Raw genomic sequence first — 6,142 nt, forward strand, 5'->3', positions numbered from 1 at the left:
CAGGATGGTCTCGATCTCCTGACCTCGTGATCCGCCCGTCTCGGCCTCCCAAAGTGCTGGGATTACAGGCTTGAGCCACCGCGCCCGGCCTCTACATTTTTTCAAATGGTTATCCAGCTAACATATTTTATTAAGTCTATCTGTTCTCCGGAGTTTGAAATGTCACCTTTATCATAGACCGTATTTCTATAAATACTTGTGTCTGTTCCTGGACCCTTAACTCCATACCATTGGCCAGTCTGCTCATCTGTCAACAGCACAGTTTTAACTAGTAAGGCTTTTAGAATACTTCAGAATTTCAGAGGGTAATCCCCCTGCCATTGTTCTTCTTGTAGAGTTTTTCTAGCTTTTCTAGTATGTCTAATTTTTCATTTAAACCTTAGATTCAATTTGACTCAGTCCAGGATAAAAGCTTGTTGGGAATTTTATTTCAATTTTGATAAGTTTATGTATTATCTGTAGGAGGACCCATGTTTTTATAAGACTGAATTATCCAAGAACAAGGGATTTTTTTTTGTCATTTGTTCACATCTTTTCTGTGTTTCTTAGAAGTGGTTTAAAATTGTTTTCATATTGGTTTTGCATATTTCTTATTAAATTACTTTTAAGTACTTTATCTTTTTCATTGCATTTATAATAGTTTCCCTTCCATTGTATATTTTTATTATTTGTGTGCACACATGATTTTTTTTGGTAAATGATATTGATTTTCATTGTATAATAAATTCTCATTTTGAATTCTTTTATTTTCATTATTGAATCTTTTGAGTTTCCAAGTATATTATTAATCATCTATAAATGTTTATTTTCCAAATGTTTATTCTTTCAATGGTTTTTTCTTCTCTAATTGTATACATTATATTTCCAATACAATGTTGAATAATAGTGCAGATAGTGAGTGTCCTTGTTTTATTTCTGACGTAGGTAGGAAATGCTTTGTTTCCCTATTAAGAAAGATGATGGCTTAAAGGTTGATTTTATACATCTACGCATACATACATATATATGTATGTAGATATACACGTGGGTGTATATAAAGACGTGGATACATACGTGTGTATAGACACACTCATATCTATAGACATATTTATATATACATACATATGTGTATTCACGTATCTAAATATTGATGTGTGTGTATCTTTTTAGTATAATGAAGAAAATTATGCACTTTTTCCTTATGTCTACTATTAATAGGGCAAATTATATTGATTGCCTAATATTGATCTACCCTCACATTCCTAGAATAAGTTTTACTTGGACATGATGTACTGTTTTTAAGCATGTTTTTCTATTCTTTTTGCTCTCATTTTATTTAGAATTTTTTGGCATTGGTATTGATACGAAAAATGAAGCTATAATTGTCTTTTTGGGGCTATCTTTATTGGTTTAGATATTAATGTTATACTTGTTTTTAAAAATTTTGGAAGTTTTCTTCTTTCTATATTCTGGGACAAATTATGTGACATTGAGATTATCTTGTATTTTTTTTAGTAGGTCCTCTGTGAAAACATCCAGGTCTTGTCCTTTTTTATGGGACAGTTCTTCAATAATTTTCTGCATTCTGTCTGTGGAAGTAGGACTGTTTAAGCCTTCTATATTTATTTGGATCAATTTTAGCAAATTATATTTTCTTAAGAAGTCATTTATTTTATCTAAATTTTTAATTTGCATAGAGTTGTACAACATGTTCTTATGAGTTTTTAATGGTTTTTCATGGTTATTTTCCCCTGGTTATTTCTTTTTTATTTTTTTCAAGACAGAGTCTCATTTTGTTGCCCAGGCTAGAGTGCAATAATCTTGTCTAGTGAGCATGATCTTGGCTCACTGCAACCTCTGCCTCCAAGGTTCGAGTGATTCTCGTGCCTCAGCCTCCCAAGTAGCTGAGGTTAGAGGAGTGTGCCACCACATCTGGCTAATTGTTGTATTTTTAGTAGAGATGGGGTTTCACCATATGGCCCAGGCTGGTCTTGAACCCCTGAACTCTGGTGATCTGCCTGCCTCTGCCTCCCAAAGTGCTGGGATTACAGGCATGAACATCCAGTCAACCCCCCTGGTTATTATTTTTTTTCTTAACTTTCTTAATTAGGCCTAGTATAGAAGAGTCATTTGTTCATTTCTTTGGAAAGAAACAGCATTTTCAATTATGTAATGGTTCTACTTTTTAAAAACATTTTCTGTCACATGATTTTCTGTTTTCATCCTTATTTATTTTCTCCTGGTTTCTTTTGGTTTATTGTTATTTTTCTAGTTTTTTTTTTAAGTTGAGAACTTAATTCCTTTATTTTTGTTGTAAAATATATTTGTATAATTATTTAAAGCTGTAAAATTTCCCCTTATTGGTAGTTTAGTTCTATCGCATAGATTCTGAATTGTCTTGGATTATCATTTTATTGAAATCTAGTTATAAAAGTTATTTTTCATTGTTATACTGTTTTTTGAATTCCAATTATATGCATGTTAGATCCTCTTTATCTTCTTTATGTATTGTTATATTTGATCCTTTAAAAATCTTTCTTTTTTATTTTAATTCTCTTCATTATTTTGTGTCCTCAATATTCCTTTTATATATTCAGTTGCATACATTTTTCTCCTGGACATTCAAGAGTTTAATTTTATTTCTTTTTATTCAGTTTTTCTTAAATTTAGCAATTTCTCATTTTATATATTTCAGTGCTTTTTAAAAAGCCATGTTTTGTTTTTAGCTGTTGAATTTTTGATGTAAAGGTTTTTTTTTATTAATCTACAGTTGTTTGGTTAATGGTATTTAATTAGGTTTGGAGTGTTTGTTACAATTCTCCACTGCTCCATATTTTCTTTTGGGTGGAAACTTTTCACCAGCTGAAGTGCCTTCTACTTTCTGGTCATTTTGAAATGTCTTCTATTTTTCTAGACTAGCAACAATGAGTGATGCTATGTGGGCAGTAGTGAGGGGTTTGGTTCAGTTCCAGAACACACTCTTACAGATGGTGCCTTTGCAGGGTGTGAGTCCTTTTTCTTTCCTGTAGGATTTGTTTTTTTTTGAGACAGAGTCTTACTCTGTTGCCCAGGCTGGGGTGCACTGGCACAATCTCAGCTCACTGCAACCTCTGCCTCCTGGGCTCAAGCGATTCTCCTGCCTCAGCCTCCTGAGTAGCTGGGATCACAGGCGCACACCACCATGCCTGGCTAATGTTCATATTTTTAGTAGAGATGGGATCTCATGATGTTGGCCAGGCTGGTCTCAAACTCCCGATCTCAGGTGATCTGTCCACCTCGGCCTCCTGGAGTGATGTAGTTACAGGTGTGAGTCACCATGCCCGGTCTTTCATGTAGGATTTTTAATTTGCACCACTTACTTCCTCCTTTTCCTTCACCGAAAGTCTACAAGTGATGCCTCGCCCTCCTCAAACACAATGCCTGCTAAGACTGCTACCTCCAGTCCCACACATTTTCATGCCACTTTCTTTTTAGGACTTTTGATTTTAAAATTAGTTTAGATCTTTAGAAGAGGTAAAAAGACAGTACAAAGTGTTCTCATATGTACTTTCACTTAGTTTTCTCTAATGATGACACCTTAAACATGGAACATTTATCAAAACTAAGAAGTTAACTTTGCTACAAGACTGCCTACTAAACTATAGACTTTGTTAGGCTTACCCCAGTTTTTCCACTATTACCACTTTTCTGTTCTAGGATCCAGTCCAGGATACTACAAGTATTTGTTAGGTCTCTTTAGCCTCCCCAGTCTATGGCAGTTTCTTGGTTTCCCTTTGCCTTTCATGACCTTGGCACTTTTGAAGAATCATGGTCGATATTTTGTAGAACATCCTCAATTTGGCTTTGCTTAATGTTTCTCATGATGAGGCCAAGGTTGTGGTAAGAATACTGCAGCGATGATGTATCCTTCTCATAAAATCATATTCGAGGGACATGATTATCAATATGACCTATTACTGCTAATATTTATTTTAATCACTCAGTTAAAGTGGCGTTTGCCAGATTCCTTCATCGTTAAATTAACTGTTTTTTCTTTTCCACTCTTTGTTCATTATCTTATTCATACTTCTTCATAGTGAGTAAGTAGGTCCAGCCCACACTCAGGTGGAGGGAAAGTAAGCCCCACGTCCTGGAAGTGGGTATCTGAGGATTTGTGGGACTCACATTAAAAACATGACGGTAATGATCACATTTTAGGGGAGATATTTTGAAGTCATGTAAATATTCTGCTTTAAGTTTTGCACATTAATTCTCACATTTATCAATGAATCTTTATTGTAGCAATTACTCCTCTGGTGTATTAGTGGTGATTTTCTATTTCACTTGTTCTTTCTACATGCGTTAATTAGAATTTTTCTCAAAGGAAGATTTGTCTCTTCTTCCACATTTATTTACAAACTCAGTCATTTATGTCAGTATGGACTCATGCATGTTTGTTTTATTTTAGGGGTTATAATTCAGTGCTATCATTGTTTATTCTGTTGTTCCTCACATTGCTTCAGTTTTAGCCCTCATGACTACCCTCAGGTTGCTTCTGGGTCCTTCGGACACACCTTCATCTTGTTTGAGCACTTCCTTACTTTGTGGCTCTGAAAGATACCATATATATACATCCTGTAATTTCCCTGCGTTTCCTGGAATCAACCATTTCTCTAAGGAGCTTCCTGACTAGAGGATGGTGTTAGAAACCAACATCTGGGTGTGGGATGTACACACCACTTCTGGGGTGTCATAGCCTCCAGTCCCTGTCAGCACTCCCCTTTCTCTGCTAGCCGAATTTCTAGGCATGCACTGGGACCTTCTGTTCAGGACAGTCTGCATCCTGGCACGGCTGTCCTCAGCTGTCTCCCACTGTCCCCTTTCTCTGAAGGCTCCTTGTGAAGCTGCCCTGGCTCAGGTTCCTTGCCTGGCTCTTTATTTTCTGCTTGTTCTCGGTCTCCAAGTTGGACAGAAATGTAGACGTGTTTTCCCCGGCTTCACAGTGGAGGAACTTGGTGTCAGTATTTTTTTTTTTTTTCCTTTTTCTTTTTTTGCATTGATCAGGGTAACCAATTTGTTAAGGCTATAAAGTCATATCCTTTGATTCTAGGAAATTTTGTTTTTTTGCTTTTTAAAATAATTTACTTTCCTTTAATCCACTTACATATGAATTTAATAAATAACCCTTATTGGAAGATCCAAATAACTTTTCAAAAGAGGACCTTTAATACAACATACATAAGTGAATTTAGCTACCATGGAAGTTGATTGTAGATTCTTTTGATCATATTTTATTCATCTTATTTTTTCCCTTCCAGCATCTCATGGCAAGAGAAATTAGTGGAGAGATTTTAATGGTCTTTTGGGTAATTGGTTGTTCTTCCAAACTGGAAGGTTATGTTGGACCCACTGACGTGGTGGGTGAGCAGTCCCACGGGTGTCCTCTCAATGTCTGAAAGCATTGGGGTCCTTAGGAAGAAAGTCTGTGAGGGTCTCCTACTGTCTGCAGACACTTCCTCCACTTTCTCCTTGTCTGTTGTGCTGTGTCTCCTTACTGGAGTATGACTATGTGTGTAAAATCCCTGTGAAGTGACCAGCAGAGCAGGACTGATGCAGATGAAGGTGTGTGTGGAGGCAACTGGTCCCAGGAGTCTGGCTGTGCTCTGCACCTCTGAATACAGTAGGTGTCAACTCAATGCACATTTATTGGTTGAAGGAATAAGGGAGGGCACTGGTGAGTGAGGGGCTCCTAGGGCCTCCTGCCCCTTTCAGATGGTGAGATAGTCATTCCAACATCAAGGATGTGTGTTCTGATGCAGATGCAAACTCTACAGACCTGGGCTGGGGGTGGAAGCTGGGGCAGGGCGAGCTCTGCAGAGGTGGTGGAGGGAGTGGCTGTTCCAGGGCTGTGGTGACTGGGGGTGGGGTCTGTAGAGATGGTGGGGGCCTGTTCCTGTGGTGACTGGGGGTGGGGTGGGGTTGTGGAGATGGTGGGAGCCTGTTCCAGGGCTATAGTGATGAGGGGGTGGGGTCTGTGAAGATAGTGGGAGCCTGTTCCAGGATAGTGATGGAAGTGGGGTGGGGTTTGTGGAGATAGTGGGGGCTGTTCTAGGGCTGTGGTGATGGAGGTGGGGTTGGGGTCTGTGGAGATGGTAGGGTCTGTTCCAGGGCTGTGGTGATGGAG

This window comes from Mandrillus leucophaeus, unplaced genomic scaffold (genome assembly GCF_000951045.1).
Source record: "Mandrillus leucophaeus isolate KB7577 unplaced genomic scaffold, Mleu.le_1.0 Scaffold363, whole genome shotgun sequence".
Taxonomy (NCBI): domain Eukaryota; kingdom Metazoa; phylum Chordata; class Mammalia; order Primates; family Cercopithecidae; genus Mandrillus; species Mandrillus leucophaeus.